The 18,042-nt window shown below is 32.7% G+C and overlaps 1 pseudogene; it reads left to right on the top strand.

Annotated features, from left to right (window-relative positions):
* Nucleotides 1-238: 238 nt before the first annotated feature.
* On the top strand, nt 239-17,560 carry LOC148299267 (potassium voltage-gated channel protein Shaw pseudogene; annotated as a pseudogene).
* The last annotated feature ends 482 nt before the right edge of the window (nt 17,561-18,042 follow it).

The following is an 18,042-nucleotide window of genomic DNA, read 5'->3' as shown; positions in this document are numbered from 1 at the left end:
AAAGTTTTAATTAAATATGTATGAGATGCTTCGTCGCGATGCCACTTAATGCAATTTAGAAAGTTTAATGCATAGCAATGAAGACTAGAACTAGTGAAATAATATTTGGTGGGGAGGTAGTAGACATTAAAAATCCAAAATAATTGAAAAATCTTTGTTAAAACCATTAATATTTTCATCTGTTGATAAGAACATCAGAAGTTCTCGAAACTAGTCGTTACATTAATAAACTCAAAAGTTGTCTTATAATTTATTTTTTTTATTATTTTAGAACAGGGAAACTACATTACCCAACAAATGTCTGTGGACCGCTCTTCGAAGAGGAACTGGAATTTTGGGGTCTGGACTCTAATCAAGTGGAACCATGTTGCTGGTCTACATACAGCATCCATAGGGATACACAGGTAATATTAAATATTGAATAATACTTTCTCACCTAACCTAACCTTACCTTACCTAACCTAAGCTTACCTAACCTAACCTATGCAGAAATTTTAATATAATTTTCCTGGATAGACCACCATAATATGACAGCCAAATCAATTAGAAGAACTACTAAAAATATTGAGAGATCCCCTCTCAAAAGTTTTAAAGCCTCTTTTTATATTTGAACATCAGATTTGAACATCCCTGATCCCTTTTGACTGTGACTGCTAATCAACACAAAAAAATAAAGCCTGTGAGATCTACCGAAGCTCTTTTGATAACCGTCAAAATATTTTGAATTTTGTTAAGTACAAAGTATTTAACTATAAATCTGTCTTGATAAAGAAGCGGTTAGCTTTGAAATTGACAAACATTCTAATTAAGTTATAATAAAATATTTATAGTGATTTTTAAAACAAAGTTAAATTCTAATTATATTTCCTTGCCTCTCCTGTAAAATTTCCTTTTATGCAATCAGGATTGTTCTGGATTCATTTTTTTATGTTTAAAAGCTCTAACTAACTTACTAACCAACCATCACGCCACTTTCCCACAGCGGTAGGCAGAGAAAATAGAACGCCATCCCAATATGTCTATGCGTACAATCATTGCCTCTTTCACATTCATGCATTCAACATACCCGCGGATTATTCCGACTTCCGACCCGACCACTTTTAAGTCACCTCATAGATCATTTCATTCGGCCATGTCGTATTTGATTGCACGTCATAAACAATTTTCTAATATTTGGACATCGCAACTTATACGAAGAAGAATATGCAGTGTAGATATTTACAGGGCTATGTGAACAAGGATTTGTACATATCCAAAATAATGTGAATATTTTTTTCAGAAAATTCAGAAAACTCAGTGAGGGCAAAGTATTGTATTTTTAATTAATGTATTACTTGTTAAATATTACCTTCTTTTAAATCTACTGTGACACGTGTTTCGATGCATTCCGCATCATTTTCAAACATCGTATTTGAAAATTATGCGAAATGCATTGAAACATGTGTCACAGTAGATTTTAAGAAAAAATGGTATTTACAAAGTAAATATACATTTATATACATTAATTAAAAATACACTTTACTACAAAGTGACTGCCGCATCAATTAATCAAATTATTGTATTTTTTTTTAATTATGTGTACGATGAATAGTAAATAAATTTAAGAATTCTTCTTCTTCATCTTCCTTCTCATAGATCCGAAGATCTGTCTGTTCCGTTTTCCGTCTCTTGTGATGTAGACTACCAGCTGTCACGCCATCACTTTGAAGGTCTTCCAGATTTTCTTCTGTCTGGATTCTCTTGAAGATCAATTCGAGTCAGACTATTTTCTTGATTTCTATTGACATGAGCATTCCAGAATCGTCTTCGCTGTCTTCCCCATCTGAATATATCCTACATACTATACATTTTTGAATTTCCGTGTTTCTTATTCGTTCTCTTAAAGTATTTCCGGTTATTCACCTGAATGTCGTCATTTCTGAAGTTTGTAGAAGAGATTTACTTGTCGCTGTATTATCTCTAGTCTCCTCCCCTTATTTGGTAATCGGTCTTACATGTCTTCTTTTTTTAAATTAAATACTTGACCCTTATAGGTACCACTTAATACCTTAGGTACACTGAATACCACTTAATGAGTTATAATTCATTACACATGACTAGTTTTGAAAACTACTGATGTTTTTATCTACAGGTGAATAGTAAAACTAACGTCTTATTTGATTCCAATTTATAGTCATAAAACTAGTGTAAAATATATAATTTATATTTAAAGCTTTGTGATTTTCCATTTTAAAATTTAAATTTAACATTGTTTTAAAATCTCTTTAAATATTATATCATGATTTAACTATAATTTCTACCGGTTTCAAAGCTTTTTAACCGGTTGACATTAGAATTAAGTTTTAATAAAATATTTATAGTGATTTTTAAAGAACGTAATAATTTTAATTAAGAAATTAAATGTTTTTTAAAAAAAATGTGTTTCTTGGATATGATTAAGATTTTCATTCTTTATTGACAAAATTCCTCGCTAGGGTTATTAGAAAAAAAAAACTTTTAAAAAAACAGCGACGGAATAATTAAACTTAATTAATGCCGTCCCTGAAAAAGGACGCGAATATTTTTAATTAAAACTGGTAGTTTCATACAACTCAAGTAATTCTCATTGCGTTCTCATTTTATGAATATTTGCCCGCTTTATGAACGTTGCCCGAGAACAAAAAACTGTTCCAATTAGAATTATTATTATCTTGTGAGATAGAGAACTTTATTTACATTCATTTTATCACAGTTTGGTTCTCAAAACTAATTGAATGGTGTTGCGTCTATATACTTGATAGCTACACGGACCAACGAGTCCATCTTTTGATTTGTTTATTATACCATTTTCAATGATTTCATTAAATATTCGCCATTACCGACGTGTCATGTTTAAGCTAGACAAAATCTGGAAAGACCGATGTGTGAGTAACAGCACCAAGACAAAGCTTCTTTATGCTGCTGAAACATGGACCATAAAAATAGCAGAAAGGAAAAATTGATGCATTCAAAATGTGGTGTTGGATTGTTAAACACAGACGAGTCTATTTATCAGCAGTTACACTTGGATGGCTTGGCTCTGGCCAGTGTCTGTACACAACAGATTCTTCAGTTCTTTGGACACGTTGCGCGTAGCATACAGGATAACCTGTAACAAATGGTTGTGATTAGCATCCTGGAAGGGATGAAAGTGAGAGGAAGCTCTTCCATACTATGGACCAATCAAGTTAAGGCAGCAGCAGGCACCTCGGTGGTTAAAGCGCTACCTGCAGCGCAGTCAAGGGATAACTGGAGAAGAATCATTGCTTCCACAAGAGTAACAACCCTCAGTAATGAGGAGTAAGACGGAGAAGAAGAGCTACTGCTATGTTGAACAATATCACTTGGATATTGATCTGTTACATGTGTTTGAAGGAGTATTTCGAAGCGGAATTCTTCTATATCTTTAACAAGAGTCTTTTTGCTTACTTTTTAATTTTATATTTTTAATGTAACACCTCAAATATTAGTTTGTAATGAATATAATAATTATTGAAAAAATTGAAAAGAATTGATTTAATTTAATTGAACCGAAGAAGTGTTTGTATTATTAAGATTTTAAAACTGAGGGGAAAAATAAAGAGCAGTTCAAAATTTATTAAAAAAAAACAAATACTCTTTTACCCACATAATATTGGGATCTTTTAGCTAAACATTTCTTACTGAGTCCAATTTCACGGTATCCGCTCAACAATGCCACAGCCGTATTTACGTTGAACAAAGTGAGATTAGGAGTTTATGTATTTATCTTAGCGAGACCAAAGGCTAATTGTTTGTAGTTTTTGAGACGAAAGGCGATTCTGGAAAGTTCCATCTTCAGCAGCGATAGAGAGCGAATCACCTAACTAAAGATTAAAGTGTAAGAATATAGACGACAACGTTAGAATCCCAAAAAAACATTATATGAAATATATGAATTACAAAAAATTATTAGCTTGGTTGTCAATCATGTGTAGAATAGTGAATGTTACACGCGTGTAAAGAGGTCATTTAATTTACAACATTTTGAGTGTGTCCAAATACTTGTTCACAAAATCTGGATTATCTCCAATTACAGGAGTTATTTTCATATTATTTTTTGACATCTCATCAAAGATGAAGAAGAATATGGAAGTCTGTTCCATATTCTTCTTCATCTTTGATGAGATGTCAAAAAATAATATGAAAATAACTCCTGTAATTGGAGATAATCCAGATTTTGTGAACAAGTATTTGGACACACTCAAAATGTTGTAAATAAATTATCTGGTCAAATTATAAGCTTAATAATAAAAATGAAAATGGTATTTTCTGGCGTTTCTCATGTGCGTGATTATAATCCAGGATTCGGATCTCACATACTCATAAGAGTTTCTGCTTAATAAAAAAGCTTCTTTACATCTCACCAATAGATGTCTCTAGTGAAGTTCTAATGATTCGAGAACAAAGTTTCTAAATTGGTTCATATATATAGAACTTCCAAAAATTTGAGTAGTGTGGTTGTCAATAATGGGTAGAATTGGTGAATGTTACACGTGTGTAAAGTGATCACTTAAACCAGCCTATGACGGTCGTAAGCCCCGTAAATGCCCAGACTTCCATATTCTTCTTCATCTTTGATGAGATGTCAAAAAATAATAGGTCATTTAATGTTTCTTAAACGTTAATGTGTTTCATGTTTAAGAATTTAATAAACCCTGATGATGACAAGGTTCTTGTCAAAGCCGGTAGGTTAAAGTGTACTAATAATAAAAAAGTGGTTAAAACAAAGTTTTTGAATTTTACAAAGAGATCATTTATACCAGACGTTAAGAGGTCATAAGCCTTGTAAACAAACAGACTTTTAAATTATTTTTCATGTATGCTGAGATGTCAAAATGTAATAAAGAACTCCCTTGTGGAGAAAAGGATATACGAATGAGAATAGATTGAGTGAAGAAAGGATAGTAAAATAAATTTATAAGGAGTAAGTCATTAAAAATTGAAGCAGATAAAGACCGAAAAAAACCATCATCGAATATGTTTAGTACCTATTTAAAATGTTTGTTAGTAGTCATTTTTTTCACCAGCGCCTGCAGATCTCCTCCTCTTTCAGCAACGTAAGAAACACAGCTAAGCCTGTATACAAAAGCCAAATTGATCTTTTTGGTTTACAGCATGTTGAGTTTATTTTTTTTTATTTAATTCAAGATTACAAACAAATTAAAAGAGCCTTTGCTTAATACAAGCTCTCCCTATTCCAATATAGATGGCTGTTGTGAACTCACATGTACTGTGTCACGAGTTTGATCAATATATAATAATAGGAGTTCCTAATATTGAGTAGTGTGGTTGTTAATCATGGGTAGAATTGTTAAATGTTATAAGTGTAAACATTGTTTAAAGTGATCACTTTACCATGCTTATGACGAACATAAGCCCAGTAAATGCCCAGACTTCCATATTCTTCTTCATCTGTGAAGAGATATTGAAAATGATTATTTTGCTTCCAATATTTATATTTTTTAATTTTTACATGCAATGATTCATGTATAGACTATTATTTATCTTTATGTTTTTAACATGTTCAAAAGAACCAATCTCTTATCCTGACGAAAAGATGGGTACGTCTTGAAACCGGTAGACATGAAAATCTCGGCGAGTGGTTATAAACTAATATTACTAACATTTATGTAAAAAAAAATGTAAAAATGAATGCAAGTTTTGTAAGTATTGTGAACACAAAATAAATGCTTTAAATATTATTTATGTTGACAATACGATCCAATTACTCATTAAGTTATTGAAAGCATAAAATTAAACAACAACATAAAACAAAATAATTTAGTACGGTGAGCGGAAGTTCGGAAAATTTAAATATACGCTTTGGGTGAAATGCGATGTGAATGTCGTGACGTATTAATCACGCCGTTCAAGTACGTCCGTTACATTTTCTGCAAACCCATCATGTGCAGGGTAATGAAAAAATGTTGTTTTTCGTAAACGTCGAGTAAAATTGCGCAAAATAAAACTACCCGACACGTTAACGTCTGCGCGAAAGTGACACCCCTTCCAACTTAATAATAAACGTCGGGATAGGGCTGAAGTGAGGCGTTCTCCATGCCAAACTAGGTATTTTTGGAGCTGAAAAGATTTACAATATTAGTTTTAACTCTATCTAGACAATTTCTACTTTATCACGTGTCATGACCTTTTGTGGAATATTAAATGTCAATATTAAGTTTCAGAAGCAGTATTCGTATAAGATACTTGATTATTTATGTTGTGGATGAAATTTCAATAAAAACCTTTTAAAAATAAAAAAAATTAAACATTTGTATAAGATTAATTATGAGTTTATTCATGTTGAAACGACTAGGTTTTAAAACTACAGATGTTCTCATCAACAGTTGAAACTGGAATGGACTGATGTTGAGAATCTTCCATTAATAAACTTAAAAAGTGGTATTCTACGTGTTTTCACTAATTTTTAGTTTTCAATTAATTTTAACTATTTTTCGTGTCACTCATTACCTTGTGACGAATATAATTTGTCATTATTTAGTCACAGAATCAGTATAAGTGTCACAGGCTTGATTTTTTACCCTGTAGGTAATATTTTGATAAAAAAAACACATGTTTGTAAAACGGACCGCTTTACGAGTTTATTTATGTAAACATGACTTGTTTCGAGAAATACAAATATTCTCAACAACAGGTTAATATACAAACTGGTGACTTTAACATCTTAAATTCCCAAAAATAGTCGTGTTTACGTTAATGAACTAAATGAATGATCTTTTACAATTGTTTTATTTTTAAATTAAATGGTCATGTTTTTCTACTAAGTTAATGACAAATTAATAAATAATACAATAAATAGACATACAGACACACATTTACACACACATATATACATTTATGCATAAAAAAACTATATCGCTCCATAACGAATTGTTAATGCCTGCAATTCCCAGCAAAAAATCAAACCGAAATACGATAACACCGCTAACTTTTGGCGTTCACTTAACTACGCCTCCCCCATAGGTTTTCTAATGGCGGTTTAATATAAATCTCTTGGAATCTCATCAATTTCTCCTTTGGCCGAGTCAGACGAGTATGGCCAATGGTAAGGGTTGTAATTCAATTTTCCCGTAATTAGCAGTGAGGCTAGTGGTAGTAGTTCCGCCATCTTGGCACACCAACAGAACGGGGATGGAGCTTTAATAGAATTGCTCTCATTCGCAAGCCTTCCCATGTGAATGGATCAAAAGCTACTTTGATTCCATTCACCCAGCTATAAATCGCAATCAGATTGAAAAACATGCTTTTTCTAAAGGGGTTTTTTAACGTTAATACTTATATTTAATATATTGATAACTTTATGGTATGGTAGTAAAACACTCTCTTTATCATCCATTGTTCACTTTGTGTAGATAATTTGGTCTTTGTTTAGATAATCCAGAAAAATTAAAAATAAGTAAAACGATCAATAAAAACTTACCCTTGATAAATACCCAACTAATTTTAATGTTTTGAATATTGAAAACATTAACTTTGTGGATCATATTGATATATTATTTTGAGAAATAAAAAGACTTTTTATTTAAGTCTTTTTATTTCTCAAAATAATAAAACTAAATTTGACTTTGAATCCTCTTTTAAAAATAATCCCATTCTGATTAATTGATCTTCTTTTTTTCTATTAAAATTTTATTTTTATACAAATGTCAAATCGTAAAAATTTTGTTTGATGACCTGATGTTGGAATGATTTTCATAAACCGTTAGTCACGAATAAGTGTTTAGAAAAGTGGTATTACACAAACTGAACAATGGATGATACAGAGAGTGTTTTTTTAATTTATTTATAAAACAATTTATATTCATATCTCGTTTTTTTTTATTTGGGAATTTTTCAGAATAGTAACGTAAATCAAGTGATTTACATACAAAAATGAGTTACAAAAAATAAGTACTTGTACTTTTCCAATTACAAAATCCCACATTTGTAAATTTATGAAAATACCTTGAAGAGGAACGGGAGGGATGAAAAGGGGGAAAAAATAAAGATCAAAGCTCAAGTCAAAGGCAAATTGTGTGAAACTAAGGACACACCACGATATAAATGTCGAGATATAATGAGTTATAATGAAGGCAATATCAGCGCTGAAAATTACGAGTAGTACATATCAGAATCCCCATATTAATCAAATTAGATGAACGATAAATATAGGAAGTTTGTTTAGAGTTTAGAGAAGTGCTAGAGTCAGTTGTCCTGGTGATCCGACTGGGAACTGTAAATAGGAATATATAAATATAAGGAAAGAATTTATCAATATAGGTGAACAAGAATATAGAAGTCTTGGCTTATGACGTGTTAAAACCTGGTTCAATTGATCACTTCAAACACGTGTTACATTCACCATCCTACCCATGATTGACAACCACACTACTCAATTCTTTGGAACTCATACATATTTCATAATATTCTCAGGTCATTTCATGTTTAAATCCATCGCAATATCAATCATTTCGACCTATGGAATCAGATATGGATGGATTTTACTATGAATTGCTAGATTATTTAGCAAAATATTATTTGAATATTACGTTTTTTATTATTAAGTTTTAAATGTTTTACAACAAAAAAATGTATAATTTTTGAAAGAATATATTTTAAAAAATAAACATTTGTTTTATACTACTAAATGGTTTAATTTCATTTTACGCTCTAGTTTCGATAATTACAGAATTTTTCATCGACAGGTGATTGATTACACACGTTTTTGAAATTACTTTCGATGAAATCATCTGTAATTCTCAAAACGAGTCATATTTTTAATAACAATTGTTTTATTATTAAATAATGAACATGTCATTCCAGAAAAAAAAGGTTAAGCAAATAAAATAGTATTAATTTAAATATTATTTTAAAGAATGTCAATCAAAATTTATCGAAACATTGTTAAGGGGGAATTTTAAATTCCCCTCTTAAACCAGGTAGGGTAGGATAAAACAAAATGATGTTAAAAAAAGGAGAAAAAAAACTAAATTCAATACAATTTAAAAGCCCTTTTCAGATTAAGAGTTCTCTGGATTAAATCATTTTATCAGGAATTAACACCCCATAATCGAAAAGTCTGATTACTTTTCTAATTAAAGGCAGCTGCCCGCTGTACAGTTTAACCGTCGGGAAAATTGCTAAACTGGATTTGAAAAGGGATACATTGAGATGAAAAAATATTGAAGGACATCAAATTAATGAAAACATTTTAAAATAAGGGACATTTTCTATTGGTTTACCAATAATGGGAGAGGAAAATAACCTTTATAATTAAAAACTGATAGAAATAAAGCTTTGATCATTTTAGGACGTTGAATTTACTAATTAATAGGGATTTTAAAAATTAATTAAATATTAACTAACAAACTCACTATCACTCCGCTTCACCGCAAGGGTAGGCAGAGAGAATAGAACGCCACACCACTCTGTCTTTACAAACATTCTTCGCCTCTTCCACGTTCATGCATCTCCTCATACATACCTACCGATTGTTTCGACTCCTAACCTGACCGCCCTCAAGTATTTGGCAAGTTTTTTCGGTCTTCCTCTGCTCCTTTTTCCAATTACATTTGCCTCATAAATTTGGTTTACCGTTCTTTCCTCTTTTCCCTAAAAAAATTAATATTAATATTTTAAATTTATTTGTGCATACATACAGTATATAATTAAAAATCTAAATCTTTAAAGATATTCTTTAAAGTAACTCTTTAAGTGTCCGCCTGTATAGTGTAATGATCAGGACGCTTGGCTACCGTACTTGGGGTCCCGGGTTTGATTCCCATGGGAGGTTAAGTAAATGTGTGATTTATTTACTTAAAAAAAAAAAAAAACTAACTAACCATCACGCCGCTTCCCCGCAGGGGTAGGCAGAGAGAATCGAACGCCACACCACTCTGTTTTTGCAAACATTCTTTGCCTCTTCTACATTCATTCATTCTGGTATCTGAAGCGGAGGGCTGGTCACCTTTCTTTCGTGTGTTGACAATCAAGATAACACTGTATTTATATGATCCAGTGCCCTATGCACCATTAGGGTGCAAATAAAGATATTGTGAGAAAATAATAAAAACATTTTTTAACATTTTAGGTACCTACTATTTAAATGCATAATTTCATAACCATTCTTACCTAGACTCGAATGATTTCACACTTGTATATGGTAATGAGTTAAGTTGTAATAATAGGGTGTATTTAATTCATCTGGGCTTTCCCCTACGATTTAGAACTGAAAAGTTTTCAGACTTCCCTCATCCCTTCACTGTCACCGTCAACTTTCGTTTGTACCCTTATCAGGTCAGCTGTTTCCGCCAGCATCCCTTATCATATCTAACGATTAAAATGATTAAAATTTACATCATGTATCTTATATTAATTTTATTTTAACTGTTCTATGTTATATCTTGACGTATGGTGAAAAATTTTAAGTTTTCCTCGGTCTTTCTCTGCGTCTATGTCCTAATAAATTCGTCTAATATTTTTTTTACTGTTTTTCTTAAAATTGTTAAAGTGAGTATTACTTACATCAATAATAAGGTATGGGAAGAGCAATTGAGATGGCATGAACATACATGACATAGAGAACCTGAACATATTTAAAATCAGGCGATCGCCATGGATCGTCCCAGAAAAACATCTAGAGGAAAGCCAAAAAAAATCATGGATACTACAGAAAGATAACATGATTCGAAGGCATGGCCTAGGTAACGTTGTATGTGATAGAAGGACGTACAACCTGAGGACGAAGAGAGCTGACACAAAAATTTTGCAAAGACGATAAGTTGGAATGAAGCCAGAAAGAAGAAGAGATCTCCGGTCGTTTCCCTAATTTTTGAAGATCGCGACCCTTCTGCTGGCTTTCTCAGGAACCTTGGACAACACTTCCCAATTGTTCCCTGCATTGTCCAGCTTTTAGAGCTCACGCTACGGAGAGGCTTATGATCGGGTTGGAGGTCTAACTCTAGCTCTCCGACCCTCTAGGCCTCTGGTTATGACAAGCCTTTTCAGGTTGTCTAGTGGTCTACGAGCAATGTGACCGAAGAACTTGTGAACGTCTTCGGCAAAAAATCGAAAGACTATCCATGATCTTCATCTGCTCCAAGATCGATGCGTTTGTTCTCTTTACTGACCATGGAATTGCCAAACTTTTCCTCCAGCACTACATCTCAAATGCGTCTAGTTTTAGAGATATCATAGTATACTATTATAAAATATATAAGATCTATGCTCGCCCAAGTTCTCCGTACATCTGGGCTAATCCAATTTCCTTAGTAAAACAATCTCATTGGAAACCGAGAAGCCAGAATAGCAAAACTCGTTAAACTTGTTGAAGCAACTCCACATTTTGCCGAAACTTCGAATAGGTATCTTTTTCAGAATTTACACATTCGATATTCCATCACACGTGTCGGGAATCTTGTGTACCATAAGTTATATGGGAAAATGTACGAATAATCTTTTGTTTTCTCGAAAGTTCAAATTGTATTATCGATCAGAACTACTTTTTGGATGTGTGTTTTAGTATTGGGGAATAAATTTTATGTGAAACTTTATCTTTTGTATAAAAAATTGTGCACTTTAAAAAATAAGTTTGTTACATAAAATATACACATATTTACTGAGATTTTTGTTTACCGGCTTCGAGACCTACCCTTCTCTTCGTCAGGACACCAGCATGCAAACGATACTACACGTCACTACCATAGCATTATTCATACACATACAACTATACAAAATTTTAATCACATGCGTTTTTAGTCGGCCCATGGACCAAAATGCACTAACGTTTGTAAAACAACATGCACTAAAGGCCGAAATCTGACATGCACTGCATGCTAACATTTTTTATACTTACCACAAATTAAATACATAAATTAATAAAAAATATACCCACACATTATTTCAATATATAGCCTAATAAAATGAAGACCTAAATTATCAAAGAATTTTTAAAAAAAATATATAAACTTAAATTTTCATTTTTAAAAAAACATTGTTGTGAAAAATGCATAAATTTTTCGATCACAGCATTGGTGTATTAAAAGACTGAATGTTTATTTTCAGGTTTCATTAATTTTGAGTACCTAGCACACGTAACGCACTGAAAAAATCGTTCATATAAAAAATAAAAAATTCTCTCGTCAAAATTTATGAAAATCACATTATTGGTGAATTGAAAGACTGTTCGTTTTTTATTTTTATTTTCATTTTAAAATTCAGTCATTTTGCGTTGCGAACGTAACGCACTGGAAAAATCATTAATGTGGAAAATGAATAAATTCTGTGGTCAAAATTGATGAAAATCACATTTCACCCCAACGATGCCTTGAAGGACCCTCAATTTGTCATACAACCTCGCCGGCCTACACAATTTCGTGCCAAGTGAAAAATTATGATCACCTCGTAAAAAGGATTATATTAACGACCTTGTCAGTGTGATGAACGTCAAACTCTCTCATATGAAATATGATTTGGAAAACAGAAACTTTTCATATTATTTATTTGTTTGGGATTAACTTTGTGGAATGGTATGATGAATATTTCAAAACGTAGACTAAAAAAACTAACTAACCATCATGCGCTGCCGTAGGCGGAGAAAATAGAACGCCACACCACTCTGTCTTTGCAAACATTCTTCGCCTCTTCCACGTTCATGCATCTCCTCATACATACCCGCCGAATATTACGACAGCTACCTGATGATGACAAGTTTTCCTCGGTCTTCTTCTGCTCCTTTTTCTAACTTCTTTCATCTTATAATTTTCTTTACATTTCTTCCTTCACTCATTCGTTACACGTGACCAAACTATCTCAATAAGACTTTCTGATTGTTTTCGATAATACTTATCTCAGCCTTATGTCACCATTCGAAAACAGCTATCATACATTCATCTGAGGGATCGCATTTGAACCGTATTCAGTCTGATTTCATCTTTATTATTTTGTTTTTAATGGTATTAAAAAGTATAAACAAGTAACGTAATAAACACTTATTTGCACCCTAATAGGGCATACGGCATAGGGCACTGCGTCATATAAACGCAGTGTTATCTTGATCGTTTACACATGAAGCAAAGGTGATCAGCACTCCGCTTCAGGTTCCAGTCTAGGGTAAATTGAATAAATATTAGAGTGAAAAAATCACTTATATTGATTTAATCCCCCCCTGGGTATCGAACCTGGGACCTCCAGAAGGGTAGCCGAGCGTGCTGACCATTACTCTACGGAGGCTGCCATATACAAGAAGTGTGCTTATTTTTTAATGAATAAAATAGACAACATTTTGAGTGTGTCCAAATACTTGTTCGCAAAATCTGGATTATCTCCGTTTACAGGAGTTATTTTCATATTATTTTTTGACATCTCATCAAAGATGAAGAAGAATATGGAAGTCTGGGCATTTACGGGGCTGACGACCGTCATAGGCTGGTTCAAGTGATCACTTTACACACGTGTAACATTCACCAATTCTACCCATTATTGACAACCACACTACTCAAATTCTCGGAAGTTCTATATATATGAACCAATTTAGAAACCTTGTTCTTGAATCACTAGAACTTCACTAGAGACATCTATTGGTGAGATGTTAAGAAGCTTTTTAGTTAGCAGAAACTCTTATATTAGAATGTGAGGTCCGAATCCTGGATTATAATCACACACATGAGAAACGCCAGAAAATACCATTTTCATTTTTATTTTTAAGCTTTTAATTTGACTAGATAATTTATTTACAACATTATGAGTGTGTCCAAATACTTGTTCACAAAATTTGTGAACAAGTATTTGGACACACTCAAAATGTTGCACTTTTACTTTAGTCAACTCTGAATGACAACTTGTGAGCTACTCATTCATAATTGACGTATTCGCTACGCATTGCACAATAAAACAACATTAAGAGTTTTTTTTAATCATATTTTCATATGGTGTACGGAGTGCGTGGAATTTTTAGGTAAGGGAAGGGTAATTAACTATGAGTATTTCAATGTTTTAGAATTTAGTACATAAACCCTGATGATGACAAGGTTCTTGTCGAAACCGGTTGGATAAAGAGTACCAATAAAATGTGGTTAAAGGTTAAAATACGTTGTTTTATTTTATAAATCTTAAAAAATGTGCCACAAAGTATCTGCAAAAAAATTTCAAGAAATGATATGTGATACATGTATAATTTAATTTTATCTACCATACATTTGACAAAATATATGGTAGAATAAATAAATTTAATTTTTGGACGAATCTCGTCTGACTGGTATATAGTGGAGCGGTTCAAAGGTTATATGTATGTAGTTTAATGAAGTATTTAGCCTTTTAACCAATGAAAGCTCTATACTCAACTGAAAACCGACTCTCAAATGAATTTTTGAAAACTAATATTAAATTAAATTAAATTCAACCCTACAACAGATTGCAATTATACGGTTTCATCCACTTTTTGACGAAATGTCGTCGTATTTCACTAGCGTCTAAATTTAGCAATCGGGCCGGGGTGGAATCAAAGGCGAACTCTTGATAACAGCATTATGCTACAAGTGCCAAGGTATTGAACTTTGTGAAAGGGACTTGTTAACCCTTGAGCTAACAATAGTTTCCCAGACTGGCTTACTGCTCCCTATATTTCCTTGTGTAGAGAGAGTACAGTATAAACTACGAAAAGCCCTGTAGTATAAAGCTTTCCACATTGGTGTTCTGATAAATGATGAATAAAAAATAAAAAAAATATTTTTTACAAATCGTAGTCGTACAGGAGAAAGTGACTACCTAACAAAACGTAAAATGTTCAGGAGGGCCATTCAAGTCACTTTTGCTTGGCAACAAAATAAACGCCAATACAGTTAGTCATTTTTACCAAGTCAATATATTATACTTAAGTTTAAAATCCTTTTACGATTTTTTCAGGGCAATATTAAGCTAGTAAGATATCAAATCGTCAATGATCACGTTGTTGTAAAGAATGCACTTGGTCACTTTTTCCTGTATGACTACGAAATAATGAAATGGAAATTTGTATTTTAATTGTATTTTCTATAAATATTTTTTTTTTTTGAAAAGGATATTTTTTAGCGGTTTCTCATGTATGTGATTATAATCCAGGATTCAGACATCACATACAAATATAAGAGTTACTGCTCAAAAAAAACTGATTAATAGATGTATCTAGTGAAAATTCTAGTAATTTATGTGCAATGTTTCGAAATTGGATCATATACATATAGAATTTTCAAGAATTTCAGTATCGTGGTTGTCATCATTGGTAGAATTAATGATTGTTACACGTGTATAAAGTGATCACTTAAACCAGCCATGACGGTCGAAAGCCCGTAAATGCCCAGACATCCATTTTATTCTTTATTTATGTTGAGATGTCCAAAACTTAAATTTAATAAAAAATTATAATTGATTTTCTTATGTATTCGTTACATCTGTATTCTAAAAACAGGTGCAAAGGGTATTCAAAAATATTATGCACATGATAAGAGCTTGTTTTCAAATCGATTCTTATTCAAAGGGAAATTTGAATAATAATCGTTTGGAAATATTATTCAAAGGGATATTACCAGGGATATTGTTTGACTGTCGTTGTGGGATCGATTTGGCTGTTTGACTTTCATCTGTTTTGTATAAAATCGAAACATGTTTCATCTCAACTTACGACACCTATAATAACAAAAAAAATCTTCAAAGGAACAAAGCACGATCAAATTTAAATACAATATCTACATTTCCACATAATAGAGTGGGAATTTAGATGGATTTTTTGAGCAACATAGTATTGACCATAGGTCACCAACTTTTATGAGAAAAGCAAGGCTAAGATAAACATTTTCAATATAATCAAGAAAGGAGTATTGAAATGTTTGGGCATGTAAATCGAATGAGTGAAGAAAGAATTGTTGAATAAATTTATGAGCAAAGTGGTAAATACAAAAGCACAGGAAAACTGTAGAAAAATTGGCGTGATCAAGTTTATCAGATAATTGAAAGACATAAGTTACATCAGGAGTCAGAATAATTGGAATGCATAAGAAGATGCATGGATGTAGAAGATACGATGATTATATTTTGTATATTAAAAGCATTGATAACTTTGTGGTATCGTAATAAAACACTCTCCTTATCAACCATTGTTTACTTTGTGTAATACCACAATTATTCGTGACAACTGGTTTCGGAAAATCATTCCATCATCAGGTCATTAAAATAAAATTATTATGATTTGACATTTGAATAAAAAAATTTTTGAAAGACAGAAAGAAGACAAATTAATCACAATGGAAATATTTTCAAATGTGGACTCAGAATCAAATTTAGTTGATTATTTATTATGGGTAGGTTTTTATTGATTGTTTTGAATATTGAAAGCATTAACTTTGTGGATCATATTGATATATTATTTCGAGAAATAAAAATACTTTGTGTTCTGATCCACTCACATTGTGAATGTTGTGAATGTCACTCACATTGTGAATGTTGTGAATGTCCACTCACATTGTGAATGTTTGTGTTCTGATCCACTCACACTAAATGTGAGTGGATCAGAACACAAATTATTTTTATTTCTCGAAATAATATACTTTATTGATTGCTTTACTTATTTCTAATTTTGCTAGAATATCTATCTATTTTATTTACATGTATAATTTCCTAACCTACCTAACCTAACCTACCCTTTGATTTTTTCAAATTATGGTCTTTAGATGTACAGCGATTTGCAAATTCCGAAAAATTATTATTATCAAGGCACCTTAGATGTTCTGTAACTCGGATATGGAAATTTACGCGATATTTTTCCTATGTAAAAGGCCGAAACCGGTAGTCACGAAAAAATATTTATAAAAGTGGTATTACACAAAGTAAACAATCCGCCTTCGTAGTGTAATGGTCAGCACGCTCGGCTACCGTTCTGGAGGTGCCGGGTTCGATTACCAAGGGGGGTACAATAAATTTAAGTGATATTTTACCTGCAATATCTATTCAATATTACCATGGACTGGTACCTGAAGCGGAGGACTGATCACCTTTTCTTCATGTGTAAACGATCAAGATAACACTGCGTTTATTTGACACAGTGACCTATGCATCATTGGGGTGCGGAAATGGGGTTTTATTATATTATTATCAAATAATTTATGATAAGGAGAGTGTTTTTTTTTATACGAAGATTATTTGCGAAGACATATTGATAAGGCGTTCTTTTCATTTGGTCTATCGAGAAGTATTTTCAATATATTCCTATTTCTTTGTCTTTCAGACGACCCTTGCTATCCTCGACACTCTGGATATAGACAGCGAGAAGCCCTCGGATGAGGAGATAGCCAGGATATTCGGCTATGAGGAAGCCTACCTTGCTGGAGAGCTCTCCATGTGGCAGAGACTGAAGCCCAAAATCTGGTCTCTCTTCGATGAACCATCCAGCTCCACTGCGGCCAAGGTGAGAAAAATACTATTTAATTTAATAATTTTGTCTGTTATTGGATATGGGAATCCTCCAGGATATAATAAGTGGACGTATCGATAGTCCAGTTTCGACCGAAATAACGTACCCGTCACACGTCACAATCTTTATTCAGAGTACCTGTCTTTCACACACACACACACATACACACACACACACACACACACACACACACACACACACACACATACACACACACACACACACACACACACACACACACACACACACACACACACACACACACACACACACACACACACACACACACACACACACACACACACACACACACACACACACACACACACACACACACACACACACACACACACACACACACACACACACACACACACACACACACGTACGCACGCACGCACGCACGCACGCATGCACGCACGCACACACGCACACACACACACATAAACACATTCGTTCATTTACTAAATCTACACTAAATATTTTGTACTAAGCTTTATGTTACTGTGGTTAACTATAATTGGCTTGTTTAATGTATATCTTTGAATTGCTTTGCTTTACAT

Source organism: Brachycentrus maculatus, unplaced genomic scaffold (assembly GCF_059751285.1).
Source record: "Brachycentrus maculatus isolate JH-2025_06_01 unplaced genomic scaffold, ASM5975128v1 h1tg001230l, whole genome shotgun sequence".
In the NCBI taxonomy this organism is placed as follows: Eukaryota; Metazoa; Arthropoda; class Insecta; order Trichoptera; family Brachycentridae; genus Brachycentrus; species Brachycentrus maculatus.
Note: the sequence above shows the minus strand (reverse complement) of the source record. Positions and strands in the feature narration are given on the sequence as shown.